The sequence below is a fragment of the Esox lucius genome, chromosome 1, assembly GCF_011004845.1.
Source record: "Esox lucius isolate fEsoLuc1 chromosome 1, fEsoLuc1.pri, whole genome shotgun sequence".
NCBI lineage: Eukaryota > Metazoa > Chordata > Actinopteri > Esociformes > Esocidae > Esox > Esox lucius.
In genome coordinates this window covers 37,478,175-37,496,974 of record NC_047569.1, presented here as the reverse complement: position 1 = coordinate 37,496,974, position 18,800 = coordinate 37,478,175, and the positions used below count along the sequence as shown (strand labels likewise).

General features: G+C 45.2%; 1 protein-coding gene across 2 annotated transcripts in view; it reads right to left on the bottom strand.

The window, feature by feature from the left end:
* The window catches only part of sphkap (SPHK1 interactor, AKAP domain containing), a 120,970-nt gene that overhangs the window by 51,887 nt on the left and 50,283 nt on the right, over positions 1 to 18,800 (bottom strand). The window contains exon 2 of one of the 2 annotated variants that reach the window (XM_029121783.2): positions 11,765 to 11,872. The exons of the other annotated variant lie outside the window; for it this stretch is intronic. The gene's annotated coding sequence lies outside the window, so the exon portion shown is untranslated. The remainder of the gene's footprint in view (positions 1 to 11,764; positions 11,873 to 18,800) is intronic. 2 annotated transcript variants of the gene reach the window in all.

Here is an 18,800-nt window from a genome sequence, read left to right as displayed (position 1 = left end):
TGGGACCGATATAGTGTTGTTTGCTGGCGTGATCACGCAGTATAGCTAGCTGTCCTTCAGTTAAATGAGAGGTGATGCATAGAGAATGTTTGTGTGTCTGTGTGTGTATGTGTGTGTTGGGATGTGTGTGAGGGTGTATCCACGTGCTTCTGCCTGACTGCAGTGGTGTCTGAACTACGGGAGAGAGCTTGTTAAAATTTTATTTGGGACTGCTTGGACTTGAAAATTCAGAATTTCTATCAGACCTCTCAGAGCTCTGTAGTTATATTTTCCCTCATCAAAGGGATAAAAAAAATACTTTTAATAAGAGTTTCACAGTGGAGTGTGTGTGGATATGTGTGTAGTAGATTACATTGATAGGCACGTTGATGGATATTATTGACAAGAGGACAGAAATACTGGTCTGCGCGTCAGTGATGCATTAAATCCAAGCTCCACCTTATGATGAACTTTAGACTAATGATTGCCATTCTATTGATTTTACACCTGTCAATTCACTTGCACTCACACACACACACACACACACACACACACATACACATTCACATATACACACACACACACACACACACACACACACACACATACACACACACACGTACACACACACACACACACACATACACACACACACATACACATGCACACACAGCTGCAGTGAACAGGACATTTCAATATTACACAGACGGCACATGAGGACTCATCGACGTGGTTGCAATTATGGATAATGACCAAATTAATCAGTTTAATCATGCTCTCAGTGCAGTTACCCTTCACATGATTGGTCCTCAGCATCCCGTCACTGGTTCACGTGAATGAATGAGCAGGGGTTGTGATTGATAGAGCTGCGAATGGTGATGGTCCTAGTCATATGGAAAGGTTAATGAGGGGCAGGGTCCCTGGGGAATCTGTTGGCACTCTTGTACATGGGGGTTTACACAGTTAAAGTGGACAATAAAGGGGCGACAGTGGAGCGGGAGGGCAGTACACTTTATGTTGCTGGTGGTAAAATGATACTCTCAGTGATGGTGTCCAATTAACAAGGCAGTGTGGGGTGGAAGTGGTGGGTACATTGGATTGGAGATATAGCATGTGTACAGCAGTCAGGGGATGGAGGTGTACAGCAGTCAGGGGATGGAGGTGTAAAATGGAGTCAGGAGGTAGAGGTTTACAGCAGTCAGGGGATGGAGGTGTACACCAGTCAGGGGATGGAGGTGTACTGTAAAGTCAGGGGATGGAGGTGTACAGTAAAGTCAGGGGATGGAGGTGAACAGCAGTCAGGGGATGGATGTGTACAGCAGAGTCAGAGGTGGAGGTGTACAGTAAAGTCAGGGGATGGAGGTGTACAGTAGAGTCAGGGGATGGAGGTGAACATCAGTCAGGGGATGGAGGTGTACAGTAGAGTCAGGGGGTAGAGGTTTACAGTAGAGTCAGGGGGTGGATGTGTACAGTAGAGTCAGGGGTGGAGGTTTACAGTAAAGTCAGGGGGAGGTGTGTAGCATTATTACTGTAGTTAAGAATATCATCACTGAATGGATTGTAGGTATATTACACTCATCTAGTAGCCGGTGACAGATTGTGATTCCGGCGAGTGGCTGTTCATGCTAAAGCCTGGGCTCAGTTAAGATCTAGACTCAAACCAGGACAAGTACAACATATCACTGGGGGACGATGCTCATTTGAGACTCAGCGCTTTGATTGATTTTCCTGAAGGGAAGAGGAGCCTGTTGAAGAAACATCACTCTCCAAATTCAATTCAGTGGAGTTGAAATAACTCTGTCTTCCTCACACAAACGATAGCCTGTGTCTTCTAAACCAAGATGTCAGATTCATTAAAGGAATAGTTCACCCAAATTACAAAATGGGTTATTGTGTTCTTACCCTATGAGCAGTCGATGGACAGGAGTCAAAGCTTGGGTTTAGTTTCCCTGGTAATGTTTTTTAAATGCTAGCATTTTAGCAATTCTGCCACAACTCCTAGTCCAGAGACTTAGACATCCTCCTGTACAATAAAGCCTCACAGTCATAACTGGACTCAGTCGGTAGTTCTGAACTCAATCAAACAGTCTTTCAATGATTGGTTTGTAATCGAAGGAGGAAATATGTCAGACCGGCACAGGAAACACAAATAACATTTGTCCCAGGTTATCTACTGGCTCAGATCCAAGAGCAGCTGGTGCATATTTATAGCATATTTCATTATGTTATTACCTCGTGTTGAAATAACGTCCACTAAGAACCAAATGTAATGCTTCCTTCATATGTAAACCATGTTGACTAAAACACTGTGCCAAACTGCACTCTACTCCTATTATTGCAGCACTTCTTCGCAGGGAGGAAGCTGCCCTTACAAATCCACCACACTCACAGCATATTAAGCTGCAGTGTTTCAATGCACTGGAAAACACGTGGTGAAACACACATTTAAATGTGACACTAACGCACATAATTAGTGTGGCATATCAGATCTGGGAAGGTTAACATTCTGGGAAGAAGAAAATAGCTTCTGGTTGCAGGGGAGCGGAAATGCAGCTCGGATGTGGAACAGCCATTAGTAGGATGACTCCAATCAGAAATGAATGCTATTTCTTAATCAATGGTGTGTTTGTGTCTGTGACCTGACTTACCAGGTGCTATGGAGTGACTCACTTTGTAAACCTATGAAACCTCCACAGTTTGATTCATTTTCAGATGGGTTCAGTTGGTGTGTGGTGCTTCTTGACTCATTTTCAGATGGGTTCAGTTGGTGTGTGGTGCTTCTTGACTCATTTTCAGATGGGTTCAGTTGGTGTGTGGTGCTTCTTGACTCATTTTCAGATGGGTTCAGTTGGTGTGTGGTGCTTCTTGACTCATTTTCAGATGGGTTCAGTTGGTGTGTGGTGCTTCTTGACTCATTTTCAGATGGGTTCAGTTGGTGTGTGGTGCTTCTTGACTCATTTTCAGATGGGTTCAGTTGGTGTGTGGTGCTTCTTGACTCATTTTCAGATGGGTTCAGTTGGTGTGTGGTGCTTCTTGACTCATTTTCAGATGGGTTCACTTGGTGTGTGGTGCTTCTTGACTCATTTTCAGATGGGTTCAGTTGGTGTGTGGTGCTTCTTGACTCATTTTCAGATGGGTTCAGTTGGTGTGTGGTGCTTCTTGACTCATTTTCAGATGGGTTCAGTTGGTGTGTGGTGCTTCGTGACGCATTTTCAGGCACATGTGGTTTGACTCCTGGGACCACCTAGGTGTAGAACGTACTGTATGTGTAGTCAGGATTAATAACATGTCAAAGTCAACAGAATACGGAATGTTACCAACCACCTGTTATGTTCCCACGGCATGACGCTTTTCCTTCTGTCTCCACCGGTTCCTGTGTGGACTTCACATTCCATTGCTGTTGCATACAGTGTCACCCGAGATGAACATATCTAGTCTTTGTAACGTGCCAGACCCCCTTCTGTGTGACTACCAGTGGTCAGTGTCTCAGCAGCGGGCAGGGCCAGATCAGCTGGCATGAAGCCCAGGGTGGCAGAGCACTGACCCACCAGCCAGCCAGCCGACATGCCAGTGTGTGATAACGTGTGTGGGTTCTCTTTGAAGGCTAAGAGGTGCAGGGCACGGTGGGCTGGGAGGACTGTGATACAGGCTTCAGGTCAAAAGAGGAACCAATGACAGAGTGACACCCTGTGTCACCCTGTGTGACTATAGGGATAGTGTGTATGTTGATCCCAGCATGCCTTGCACTTCCATGGACCACTAGCATGCCATTGATCTGGCCATACACTACCATATATCACAAGCATGACATCTATCTGGCCATACACTACCATTGACCAGTAGCATGACATTGATCTGGCCATACACTACCATGGACCACTTGCATGACACTTATCTGGCCATACACTACAATGGACCATTAGCATGACATTGATGTAGCTATACACAACCATGGACCACTAGCATGACATCTATCTGGCAATACACTACCATGGACCACTTGCATGACATCAATCTGGCCATACACTACCATGGACCACTTGCATGACATTGATCTGGCCGTACACTACCATGGATCACTTGCATGACATCTATCTGGCCATACACTACCATGGACCAGTAGCATGACATTGATCTGGCCATACACTACCATGGACCACTTGCATGACATTGATGTAGCTATACACTACCATGGACCACTAGCATGACATCGATCTGGCCATACACTACTATGGACCACTAGCATGACATCTATCTGGCCACACACTACCATGGACCACTTGCATGACATCTATCTGGCCATACACTACAATGGACCACTAGCATGACATTGATGTAGCTATACACAACCATGGACCACTAGCATGACATCTATCTGGCCATACACTACCATGGACCACTTGCATGACATTGATCTGGCCGTACACTACCATGGATCACTTGCATGACATCCATCTGGCCATATACTACCATGGACCACTAGCATGACATCTATCTGGCCATACACTACCATGGACCACTAGCATGACATCTATCTGGCCATACACTACCATGGACCGCTAGCATGACATCTATCTGGCCATACACTACCATGGACCACTAGCATGACATTGATCTGGCCACACACTACCATGGACCACTAGCATAACATTGATCTGGCCATATACTACCATGGACCACTAGGATGACATCTATCTGGCCATACACTACCATGGACCACTAGCATGACATTGATCTGGTCATACACTGCCATGGACCACTTGCATGACATTGATGTAGCTATACACTACCATGGACCACTAGCATGACATCGATCTGGCCATACACTACTATGGACCACTAGCATGACATCTATTTGACCATACACTACCATGGACCACTAGCATGACATTGATCTGGCCATACACTACCATGGACCACAATGGTTGTTAAAAGGGGTAACATAAGTGGCCACAGAGCAGGGTGTCAGAAATTGTCTGGATAATAAAGGGGTTTATTTCAGTGTCCTCAGATAACCCTGTCACAGTAATTCATTTTCTTGCACAGATAATGTCCTCAGCAAGTAGCCTGTGAGGCTCTGAAAGGCCTGACGAGGCACTCACAAGACAATGGTAAGAGATCAGTCTGAGCTGCTGTATGATGTCGGAGGTCACAGTCCAACAAAAGCACTCAAGGATGCATGCACAGACACACAACCACTTGCGCAAACAAACAGACACACACACCCGTACACACACATACACACACCCCTACACACAGACACACACACCCCTACACACACATACACACACCCGTACACCCAAGCACACACCAACTTGAAATCTGACAATTTCTCAGCAAAGGAAATGACTAGCCCATCTGAGGTAGATCTATATCTAACAGGGGCTTGTCTTACATCTCAGGTGTGTCTATTACACGTCCCTAAGGGAACAGGATCAATTATTTCACTAGTCCACCCCACGACTTCATTAGCAAGCACTTCTCTATTATTAATCAGCTCTTATCAAATCTGTGCTCCAGATCAGGGTGAATGGGCAGGTGGTGGATGTACGGTAAAAGTCCTGTTTCAATATTCTGTTTCCTCACTGCTCACATGGACAGGCGCTGATCAGGATACAAAACAATAACAAAGCCAGCCGTGGTAAATTACAGACCTGACGGAGCCGTTATAGAACTGCAGACTTCTGGAGTTAAAAAATTCATGAAGAAATGAAAAAAAGTCATAAATGTTGGCGGCCATAAACAGTGTGATGGACGCTGTTCGCTCGAGGGGAGTGGATCTAAATATATCCCCACGTTGCCCATGCATGATTTGTGTAGTCCGGTGAGAGACTGATATTACGGTTTGGCGTTATCGTTTATTAAAATCTTGTGATAGGCCTGGCGCTGTGGCTGCTGGTGAGGGGTCCTTCCTTTCCCTGCTGTTCGAGAGACGTGAAATCAGCCAGCACAGGGAGTCAATGGACGGAAACACAGAGGATAGACACATACACTGGAAGCGAGACTATTCACCTGAAGGGAACATCTGTCTGACGTTGGGCTCACTGCCCCTTTGTTCTGTCCACTAAACAGTTTTATTTTCCATCCACTGTCCTTTTGTTCGCTTTGTTTATGCTCTGTCCCTTTTGTGTGTTTGTGTTGACATCTGATCTGGGCTCAGTAATGTGTAACGCCTAAATTTGATCTGGGCTCAGTAAAGTGAAATTCCCTTATCTCAGTACCTTGCTGTAAATACGTACTGTTTTTTAAATTGTTCTTTTGGCAAGAGAGTGGTTTGGCGAAATGCAAACCTGCTGAGACATTTCTTTTTCTTTTTTTGACGAAGGATTAATATTCAAATAATTCTATTGAGACTGTTTATCTGTGTGACGACATGCAGAGAGATGGGAGGGAGTCAGAGCCGTACAGGGAGGTGGGAGGGAGTCAGAGCCGTACAGGGAGGTGGGAGGGAGTCAGAGCCGTACAGGGAGGTGGGAGGGAGTCAGAGCCGTACCGGGAGGTGGGAGGGAGTCAGAGCCGTACAGGGAGGTGGGAGGGAGTCAGAGCCGTACCGGGAGGTGGGAGGGAGTCAGAGCCGTACAGGGAGGTGGGAGGAAGTGAGAGTCGTACAGAGAGGTGGGGGGGGGGGTGAGAGTCATACAGAGAGGTGGGGGGGAGTGAGAGTCATACAGAGAGGTGGGGGGGGGGGGTGAGAGTCATACAGAGAGGTGGGGGGGGGGGGTGAGAGTCATACAGAGAGGTGGGGGGGTGAGAGTCATACAGAGAGATGGGGGGGGTGAGAGTCATACAGAGAGGTGGGGGGGTGAGAGTCATACAGAGAGATGGGGGGGTGAGAGTCATACAGAGAGATGGGGGGGTGAGAGTCATACAGAGAGATGGGTGGGGGGGTGAGCGTCGTACAGAGAGATGGGGGGTGAGAGTCATACAGAGAGGTGGGGGGGGTGAGAGTCATACAGAGAGGTGGGGGGGTGAGCGTCGTACAGAGAGATGGGGGGTGAGAGTCATACAGAGAGGTGGGGGGGTGAGAGTCATACAGAGAGATGGGTGGGGGGGTGAGCGTCGTACAGAGAGATGGGGGGTGAGAGTCATACAGAGAGGTGGGTGGGGGGGAGTGAGATTCATACATTGAGGTGAGGGGTGTGAGAGTCATACAGAGAGATGAGGGGTGTGAGAGTCATACAGAGAGATGGGTGGGGGGGTGAGAGTCATACATTGAGGTGGGGGGTGTGAGAGTCATACACTAAAACAAATTCATTGACATTCTGGTTGTTGTAATACAGGGGAGTAGTGTAACATATTCTGTATCCTCTTAACTAACACACAGGTCAACCCAATTCTGTACCATTTTAACATAGAGGTCAACCATATTTTGGGATGGATTTTTACTAGCTTCATCTCTATCCAGGATTTGAGTCTCAAAAAAGGTTTTGAATCTCCAGTCAGAGGACAGTTATCACACCGTGAAATGACTCCCCATTTCTGTTAGTAAAGGATGGCTGAGCTCTCTCTCTGTCCTTGCCTCTCCCTGTCTCCCTCTCTCTTTCTCTCTCCGAGCCCCCTCTCTCGTGTTGTTTATTTTCTGATTACTGTATTTGTTCTATTGTTTGTTGTTTTGCAGGGGGATTTGAGATTACGCAAACTCCGTTAATCGGCCAAGAGCTACTCCATGTACACAGACATCCGTTACTTCTCTGCAAGCAGTCCGAATTTTACAGCATGTTGTCTAGTTTGCAAAAAGGCTTGAACCATTCAGATTTTTCCCAGGAAACAATTGCTTCCGATATCATTGATTGGTCCCAGATCTCGATTGGTTGGGCCATAGCTAAACACTGTAGGAAAATACATAACTGTCTTTGATTCTCTTATTGTTTGAAGATGGTCCACTCCCTAATTCATTTGTTTTGTTCAAGACTACACATAATGTAGTGGACAATAGTTCAGCCGAAGATTCCAGCTGCATTTGTCAGGCAGATGCACAAAATGACATATGACAGGACTGACTGAAGTTCCATAATGAATCAAAGACATTTAAACAAACCAGACTATAGAAACACTGGAGAGCCTTTAGAAGACACAGATGTTCACAAACATTTTGAGACACAACCACACAGACATCAACAATCCTGTCTGCTCCAAAAACACCACCTAAACAATGTCAAACTACAATGAAGGGATGATGAAGCAGTCCAAAGACATAAGGCTGATCCTCCTCTCACTGAAGTCAGTGATCTCTCTACTCCTCTCCATCTCCCCCCCATCTCATCTCTTTTCTCCTCCCCTCCTTCATCCCCCCAACTCCTATCTTATTCCTCCCCCATCTCCTCTCTTCACATCTCCTTCTTCCTATTCACATCTTTTTCTCCTCTACTTTGCCCACACTTAGAAGCTCCAGAGTCCATTTCAACTCTATTCACAGTAAGCCCTCCATTTGTTCCCCTGCCCCTGGGCTGTAGTGCCGTGTAGCAGTGTGTTAACGTGTTGACTACCTGTTACTGAGGTTCAGGGTGTGTGTCAGCCAGTGGTCCAGGAGCAGATGGCCAGAACCACCACTTCATCTGTGACCCACTGGCTGCGCTCCACACAACCTGTCCGCTTCAATAGAGATATGGAGTCTCTGTGTTATCAGATCACTACTACTGAGCATCTGTGTGTGGGGGAAGGGGGGGGGGGTGTACAGAGGCAGGACTTGTGTGTGTGTGTGTGTGTGTGAAGGCTGTGTGTCTGAGTTTGTGTGTGGAGGGAGGTGGGACTGTTTGTGTGGAGGGAGGTGGGGCTGTGTCTGTGGAGGGAGGTGGGGCTGTGTCTGTGGAGGGAGGTGGGGCTGTGTGTGTGGAGGGAGGTGGGGCTGTGTGTGTGGAGGGAGGTGGGGCTGTGTCTGTGGAGGGAGGTGGGGCTGTGTGTGTGGAGGGAGGTGGGGCTGTGTGTGTGGAGGGAGGTGGGACTGTGTGTGTGGAGGGAGGTGGGTTAGTGCGTGGAGGGAGGTGGGACTGTGTGCGTGGAGGGAGGTGGGACTGTGTGCGTGGAGGGAGGTGGGACTGTGTGTGTGGAGGGAGGTGGGACTGTGTGTGTGGAGGGAGGTGGGTCTATGTGTTGTTTATGTGCCTTTCCTTGTGTCTCCAAAATCACTCTTTAAGCTGTGTTATGAGTCAGCATGTGCAAAGAAAATTGGCAAGAATATGTTCCACTTGAACATTTCTAGTGTTGATTAAGAACTTCAGGTAACTTGGTAAGTGTGAAATGATCAGCCAGTGTTTAACAAAAACAACATTCATCATTATTATATTTCCCAGCATGCTGTATTGGAGGTAGATTGTTTAACTTCAATATGTATGTTTGTATACAATGAGAAATGTATATTGTGCTAACCAACTGATCCAATCTGTAACTTGGAATGGGGCTGGATGGTGTAAGTTATCTAGTTGAATGTAACATTGATATCATATTGTAATTGTAAAACATGTGCAAGCAATCAAAAATGAAACATATTTTTTGGTTTTATATTTCAACATTACTTTGTGGTATCAGTTCCTTATCAGCCATTGTATTTGTTAGCATCTCTCTGGTCGGTAAATTAATCACACAGAATATGTTACGGTACAACTATCCATCTCTCCTGATATGTGCTAGGTGGCTATTTTAGCTATGTTGGGTTGGTTATTGTTCCACCATTGACTTGTTTAAGCTACTTGCTAGTTTGCATCCAGCTGACTCAGGGTCAGGTGATGCCAACTCAAACAGATAAAGAATAAGCCCCTTGGTTAAATGCAGTAAATTAAATTACATATGTTTTTGCTGTCAGTTGCACACAAGGTCAAACCTTGAAGTTTACTTTTAATCTCCGACATGCGGCCACCCTAGTCAAGGGCACCTCTACAATTCTGTCAGAAGGTGGATCACTATGGAAAATGTACTGCCAAAGGCACATTTTTGTATCCACTCAATTCATTGGGTTAAAATATGGTGCCACACTGGCCCGTGATTGGGTTACTGGTGGTTTTTACACATTTGTTTCAGTGTCTAGTGAAGCACAGGAAACATCTTAGATTACATCGAAGGAACACACCAAAGACGGACCGAATCACAGCGCTAGTATTTGTATCTTTACATAGACACAGCCACCTGACACGCAAACCCAATATAACTTCAACCAGGAGACATCACAGTATGAATCAATGACAGTCTAGACAGATAGAAACACCAAACCTTACGGTTTACATCAAGAGATGGTTGAAACCAAACCCACACAGAGCTGTACTGTATGGGGCTCATTCCATAAATGACCAGCGCTTACTGGAGAAAGATAAAAGGAGAGAGGAAGAAGAGCTGAAAAGAGAGGGGGAGGGATACCTATAGAAAGTGGAAGAGAGAGAGGACAGATATAGGAGGAAAGAGAGAGAGAGGAGAGAGAGACAGGCTTTCATTTTTCCCTGGTGCTGAGCGGGAATGCAGGGCTATCGGTCGCATCTTCCCCTCATTACTGGACCTGTCCCCCATTACACCTCTGGCACACTGATTACAAACAGACCCCACCAAACATTTACCCCCTGCCTAACTGGATCCCAAACTACTAACATATTACTTACTGTTGGAAATCTCTCTCACTCTGTCTCCCGTCACACACACACATTACCCTAACCTTACTCATAACTATTACCTAACCCCAACATTACCCTAACCTTACTCATAACTACTACCTAACCCTAACAATATGCTAAACTTACCCATAACTATTACCTAACCCTAACATTACCCTAACCTTACTCAAAACTATTACCTAACCCTAACAATACCCTAACCTTACTCATAACTACAACCAAACCCTAACAATACGCTAAACTTACCCATAACTACTACCTAACCCTAACATTAACCTAACCTTACTCATAACTATTACCTAACCCTAACATTACCTAACCCTAACATTAACCTAACCTTACTCATAACTATTACCTAAACCTAACATTACCCTAACCTTACTCATAACTATTACCTAACCCTAACATTACCCTAACCTTACTCATAACTATTACCTAACCCTAACATTAACCTTACCTCACTCATAAACATTACCTAACCCTAACTATTACCTAACCCTAGCACAACCATTTTACATTTCAACATGATCCAGGTGACAGAGTTGGGACATAAGTTCTACCTTCATTACTGCATCTCACCTACATCAGCAGGCAGGTCAGAGGCGGACAGCTCATAATAATGGCTGAAACTGAGTGATTGGAATGGGAAGAACAAATGAAAAACAATCACATGTTCAACACAATTCATTCATTCTGGTCTGTTATTGTGATTCCCTCCTGCCCTGCTAAAATGCCACCAGCCACCTCTGATCATTAGCAATCGTATCCAGCCTCCAAACCCTTCGCTGCGCTGGTCCAGATACCTCTGAATGACATGGTATCTCATGGCCACGTAGAATCTATAGTTTCCAGGCAAATCAGGATGGATCTGACCCTAGCTACCCAGTGTATGGATTAGGCAGACATAGCCAGTCATAGCCAGTCATAGCCTGTCATAGCCATTAACACCCCAGAACATCCAACATTGACACAACTGTCATTGCCTCTATTGCCTTCAACAGTCCACAACCAGCCAGCCAGCGAGCCAGCCATCCTTCCTCCTCTGCCTCCTCCTGCCCTTCCTCACCCTCAAACTCCTGCTCCTTCACTTTGACAGCGATCCAGCCGTTGTCTGGCTCTGTGACTTTCAAATGACAGAATCCCACAACGCCATCTGTCATCCACACTGGCTGCAGTCTTACAGTACTTACGCCGCTCTCCTACCCCTCAATGAAGTTTCCAAGCTCAATGAAGAGGGACAACAGCATGTCTTTGTTCCCTCCTGCCCTCAGTCTACTTCATTAGTGGGAGTCTTCCTTCTGCCCAGGAAAATACAAACATGTAAATGTACATACATTGTAACTGAATGACTGTCTGTAGGTGTGTGTGTGCGCGTGTCTGTGTGCATGTGTGTAATTTTCTTTCTCTCTGTATCTTTATCTCTCTCTCGCACACACACACACACACACACACAAACACACTTGCAAAAGGACCGTATCAGATGAGGCACTGAGGGGTTAAAACAGCAGGAGCAGGAGCTGTCTCAACTCCTCCCAGAGTACCGTGGCTTCTCCTTCTGTCATACGGCAGGTGTTTTGTTGTGGACTGTGGCATTATGGGTACTGACAGTGGAAAGCACAGTACATTAATTTACACCAACACAAGGGCATCCACCTGCAAACACACACACACACACACACCAAAACACATGCAGACAAACACTTTTCATATCAACCCATCTTTCATACAATGTCTGAAGACATCTAGCACGCGCTAATCTGGACGTAAATCAAGATTGCTTTTTTACTCCAGAGTGTGTGTGCGTTAGTAACAGCATGGGGTCAAATTTTTTGTCCATTAAAATAACATATAATTTATCAGAAATACAGTATGGACATTGTTAATGTTGTAAATGACTATTGCAGCTAGAAATGTCTGATTTTCAATGGAATATCTACATAGGCATACAGAGGCCCATTATCAGCAACTATCACTCCTGTGTTCCAATGGCACGTTCTTTGCTAATCCAAGTTTATAATTTTAAAAGGCTAAATGATCATTAGAAAACCCTAATCATGTTAGCACAGCTGAAAACGTGTGCTGATTAAAGAAGCCATAAAACCAGCCTTCGGTAGACTAGTTGAGTATCTGGAGGATCAGCAATTGTAGGTTCGATTACAGGCTCAAAATGGCCAAAACCAAATAACTTTCTTTTGATACTCGTCAGTCTATTCTCGCTCTGAGAAATGAAGGCTAGTTCATGCGAGAAATTGCCAAGAAAATGAAGATCTTGTTCAATGATGTGTACTACTCCCTTCACAGAACAGCACAAACTGTCTCTAACCCGAATAGAAAGAGGAGTGGGAGGCCCCGGTGCACAACTGAGCAAGAGAACAAATACATTAGAGTGTCTAGTTGGAGAAACAGACACCTCACAGGTCCTCAACTGGCAGCTTCATTAAATGGTACCCCACAAAACACCAGTCTCAACGTCAACAGTGAAGACGCGACTCCACTATGCTGGCCTTCTTGGCAGAGTTGCAAAGAAAAAGACATATCTCAGACTGGCCAATAAAAAGAAAAGATTAAAATGGGCAAAAGTACATAGGCACTGGACAGAGGAAGGGTGGAAAAAAGTGTTATGGACAAGAAAATCTAAGCATGAGGTGTTTGGATCATGAATTATGATCATTTGTGAAAAGCAGACTAAATAAAAAGATGCTGGAGGAGTGCTTGATGCAATCTGTCAAGCATGGTGGAGGCAATGTGATGGTCTGGGGATGCGTTGGTGGTGGTAAAGGGGAAGATTTGTACAGGGTCTAAGGGGACCTTGAAGAACGGTGTCGCTCCATTTTGCAACGCCATGCCAGACCCCGTGGACGTCACCTTATCGGAGTCCATTTCCTCCTACAACAGGACAATGACCCAAAGCACAGCTCCAAACTACAGAATACAAGAACTACTTAGGGAAGAAGCAGTCAGCTGGTATTCTGTCTATAATGGAGTCACCAGCACAGTTGCCGGATATCAACCCTATTGATCTTTTGTGGGAGCAGCTTGACCGTATTGTACGTAAAAAGTGCCAATCAAGACAATCCAACTTGTGGGAGGAGCTTCAAGAAGAATGGGGTGAAATCTCTTCAGATTACCTCAACAAACTAGAATGCCAAAGGTCTCCAAAGCTGTAATTGCTGAAAATTGAGGATTCTTAGACGAAAGCAAAGTCTGAAGCAACGTTTAACCTTGTCAGTGACTATATTTCCTATTCAAACTTATTTAATGTATGTTGTCATAGAAAACAACAGCATTTCTAAGTGACCCCAAACTTTTGAATGGTAGTGTATGTGTCACAGCCATAAAACTCACACACCTATTCACAAACACACAGTGAGAAAACATATGAATAGGTTCACAAGAGCGCAAGGGATTATGGGTAATTTGTCTTTTAAGTAGAAATGCTAGCATAATAACATTGCACTCCTCTTAATGACAACCTAGCTGCCAGTGTCCATACCGAAAAGGTCTTACTTTGATGTTATATTTCATCCCCAGCTGGGCCAATCAAACCCTCCACAGAAATGGGAGAGATGAAAAGAAAAAGACCGGAAGGGAGAGAAGCAGGGAGGGAGACAGGAAGGGAGAAATTAAGAGATGAAAACAGGAAGGGAAAGATGATGAGAGGGAGACAGGAAGGGAGAGACGAATAGAGGGAAACAGAAAGGGAGAGACGGACAGAAGATGAAAGGAACAGAGAGAGAGGAAGAGACAGAGACAGGGAGAGATTGGAAAAGAGGAAGGACAGGAAGAGAGAGGGAGACAGGGAGACAGGGAGAGAGAGGAAGACAGTAAACAGTAAATGAAGATAGAGACAGGTCTAGGGGCCTTGATCTTCAGAGAGAGAGAGACAGGTTTAGGGGCCTTGATCTTCAGAGAGAGAGAGACAGGTCTAGGGGCCTTGATCTTCGGAGAGAGAGAGACAGGTCTAGGGGCCTTGATCTTCAGAGAGAGAGAGAGACAGGTCTAGGGGCCTTGATCTTCTGAGAGAGACAGGTCTAGGGGCCTTGATCTTCAGAAAGAGAGAGACAGGTCTAGAGGCCTTGATCTTCAGAGAGAGAGAGAGACAGATCTAGAGGCCTTGATCTTCAGAGAGAGAGAGACAGGTTTAGGGGCCTTGATCTTCAGAGAGAGACACATATAGGGGCCTTAATCTTGAGAGAGAGACAGGTCTAGGGGAGGGGCTTTGATCTTCAGAGAGAGAGAGACAGGTCTAGGTGAGGGGCCTTGATCTTCAGAGGACCCCACAGTCAGACATGCCTGTCCAGAGAAGGCAGGCTATGTCCACACTGTCCACCAAATGAGCTGGAATGTCCTAGCCACATGAGCTGGAATGTCCTAACCACATGAGCTGGAATGTCCTAACCACATGAGCTGGAATGTCCTAACCACATGAGCTGGAATGTCCTAACCACATGAGCTGGAATGTCCTAACCACATGAGCTGGAATGTCCTAACCACATGAGCTGGAATGTCCTAACCAAATGAGCTGGAATGTCCTAGCCACATGAGCTGGAATGTCCTAACCACATGAGCTGGGATGTTCTAACCACATGAGCTGGAATTTCCTAAACAAATTTATAATGTTTCTCCATCTGTTTCGGATGCCTCCGGAACGCCTTCCTGGGAAGGTGTTCCGGTCTCGTCCCACCGGGAAGAGACCCCGGGGAAGACCTAGGACACGCTGGAGGGACTATGTCTCCCGGCTGGCCTGGGAACGCCTCGGTGTCCCCCCGGAAGAGCTGGAGGAAGTGTCTGGGGAGAGGGAAGTCTGGGCATCCCTGCTTAGACTGCTGCCCCCGCGACCCGGCCCCGGATAAGCGGAAGATGATGCTATGCTATGCTATGCTAAATTTATAATGATGTTAGAGACACACTGTTCCTTCAGGTCACACAGACCCACACAGAGTTGTAAATCAACTGAAACAGTAAATACTCCTGTATCGGTTGCAGGAAAAACTGCAATGTGCAATCATAGCAGCAATATTTGGGACCCATTGCAATGAGAAAATAGCAACAACATTGTATACAACCAAACAAATCTTCATTTATTTTCCCTTGTCATTAATAATATAAACCTTTTGCATGCTTTCAACACTAAGTGATTAATATTAAAACATTTGTATTGCTTTCATCTGGTTTCAAATTTATTTTTACATTAGCATACAATTCTTTTTTTCTTTTGTCATTAATTATATATTTTTTTACTTTCCACTTGCTATGGACATGTGAACTAATCTTTCCAATTACAATGAAGCCTATCAATTTAAGGGAAAAAGAGAGAGAGATCAGCAAAGAGAGACAGAGAAATACACAGAGAGAAAAAGGAAGAAAAATATGAAAGGGAGACACCTGCATGATCCTTCATCTGTGGTTGTTTCGAATCAGTCATCTATGACATATGATGATGGCAGGCCAACTCAAGTCACAGGTGGGCTTCAGAGCGCAATGGCACAAAGCATGCTGGGAGTCATGAGGGTAAATTACAATTGGCCTATGGTGAAGGGCCAACAATTTGTGTGAGATGTGCATGTGTTTGGGCGCGTGTGTTTTTGTTCACTCACCACTTGCAAGAAAGTTTATCAGGCTAAAACAATGCTTTCCATACCTGTTGGCCCTAGAGCGACATTGAGTTTGTTAGTACAGTGTTCCAACCACCCTGAGTGTGTCAGAGTCTTTTGTTGAAGAGTCTTTTGTTGAAACACTGTTTAACTAGAAAAGAGAAAAAATATGAGTGAAATATGCTAAACATATAGCTGTGAAGAAAAAGAACACAGTACACACAGTTACTAACATATACAAGCATACTGCCACAATCATCTCCCATCTGTCAGATGTTTTGTGTTGAAAAGCCATACCAGACAGGAACAGTAGAATAGGAGAGAAAAGGACTCAGGGCTGCTGTTTATTTAAGCCGCGTTTCCACCACAGGAACCAGGGTCTAGAACCAGGAACCAGGGTCTAGAACCAGGAACCAGGGTCTAGAACCAGGGACTACATGCAGGGGCGCTGTATAGGGGGGAAAAGTTAGGACAATTCCAGGGGCCCATGACTGACAGGGGCCCCAAAAAATAGGTAACAGCTGCACAGAGGGGGCCCAATTAGATTTTTTTTCATGTGGCCCAAAATTCCTGGCGGCACTCCTGACTACATGTTTCCCCCAAAACAGTCCCTGCACAGGAGGTAGGACTCTCCCAGAGTACCAGACATTTTGGGGTGGGGATTGCAGTGCTGAACATTTATGATTGGTCCCGTAGTAGTAGAGTTTACTCATAGAAGTTTTCAACCACCATTTTTAAATGTACTTAAATGTACTTTTTTCGTAAAAATAGAAGAAAAAAAAGAACATTTTATGGAGAGGCAATCAATCAATCAATCAATCAATCAAAATTTATTTATAAAGCGCTTTTTACAACAGCAGTTGTCACAAAGTGCTTTACAGAGACACCCGGCCTTAAACCCCAAGGAGCAAACAACAGTAGTGTTGAATTTCAGTGGCTAGGAAAAACTCCCTAAGAAGGTCGAATTTTAGGAAGAAACCTAGAGAGGACCCAGGCTCAGAGGGGTGACCAGTCCTCTTCTGGCTGTGCCGGGTGAGATATTAAGAGTCCAATTGGAATAATAAATAAATTTCTCTTGGCTAAATCCAGAGTATATTTGATTTTAGACTAGGTCAGAAGTATGACCAGGTGGACAAGGACAGGAACAGCAACGGTCCCCCCAAACCAGGTAATCCGCAGGTGTGGACCAGGACCTCATCTCCTTCTAAAATTTAAAATTGGAGGAAACTGAGAAAAGTTAGTAGTACATCCCTCATGTCCCCCAGCACAATAATATAGCAGCGTAACACCTTGGAAACTGAGACGGGGGGGTCCGGTGACACTGTGGCCCTACCCGGGGGAGGCCCCGGACAGGGCCCAACAGGCAGGAAATCAATCCAACCACATTGCCAGGCATCAACCAAAGGGACACCCACCAACCGCAACCCCCCTGAATGAGGGCCGAGTATTGCTAGTAGCGTACAGCCCAACTGCACAAGTGCGCAATAGAGAATCAACAACAAGCCAGTGACTCTTCCCCCGAAGGGCATTGGAGGGAGGGCATCCCAGTGGCGACGAGAGCCCACCTGGCAAGACAGCAAGGGTGGACAGTATCAAGCCTACTGGTCACCTTCACGCCCCCGGGCCAGGCTACACCTAATTATAAACCGTGCTGTAGAGATGAGTTTTTAGTAGACACTTGAAAGTTTGCACTGAGTTTGCATTTCTAACCTTAATTGGCAGATCATTCCACAGGAGTGGAGCTCTATGAGAAAAGGCCCTGCCGCCAATTGTTTGTTTAGAAATTCTAGGTACAATTAAAAGGCCTGCGTCTTGCGATCTAAGGTTACGTGTAGGTATGTATGGCTGGATCATTTCAGCAAGGTAAGTAGGAGCAAGTCCATGTATTGATTTATAGGTTAAGAGTAAAACCTTAAAATCAGCCCTAACCCTAACAGGCAGCCAGTGTAAGGACGCCAGGACAGGAGTAATGTGTTCAAATTTTTTTGTTCTAGTTAGGATTCTAGCAGCTGTGTGCAGCACTAATTGAAGTTTATTTATTAATTTGTCTGGATAACCAGAGATAAGAGCATTGCAGTAATCTAATCTAGAAGTAACGAAAGCATGGATTAATTTTTCTGCATCAGTTTTTGATAGGAAGTTTCTAATTTTTGCGATGTTTCGAAGATGAAAATAAGCAACTCTTGAGACATATTTTATATGTTCTTCAAAGGAGAGGTCAGGGTCAAGGGTAACGCCAAGGTTTTTTACAGTTTTTTGGGATACGACCATGCAGCCGTCGAGGTTCACAGTGAGATCTGCTAACAACGCTATTTGTTTTTTGGGTCCTAAAAGGAGCATTTCTGTTTTATTTGAGTTTAAGAGCAAGAAATTCTCTGTCATCCACTTCCTAATATCTGAAACGCATGCTTCCAAAATAGCTAATTTAGGGGCTTCTCCATGCTTCATTGAAATATATAACTGTGTGAGCGACAGATATATATATATAACAATCGAGCGACAGATGGACCGACGACAAGGTCCAGGCCTTATTGAGTGTTTATGCTGATGACCAAATCCAGTTAGAATTCGAAACGGCGATTCGTAATGATAAGGTGTACACCAAAATATCCTACAAGTTAGGTGAGCTGAA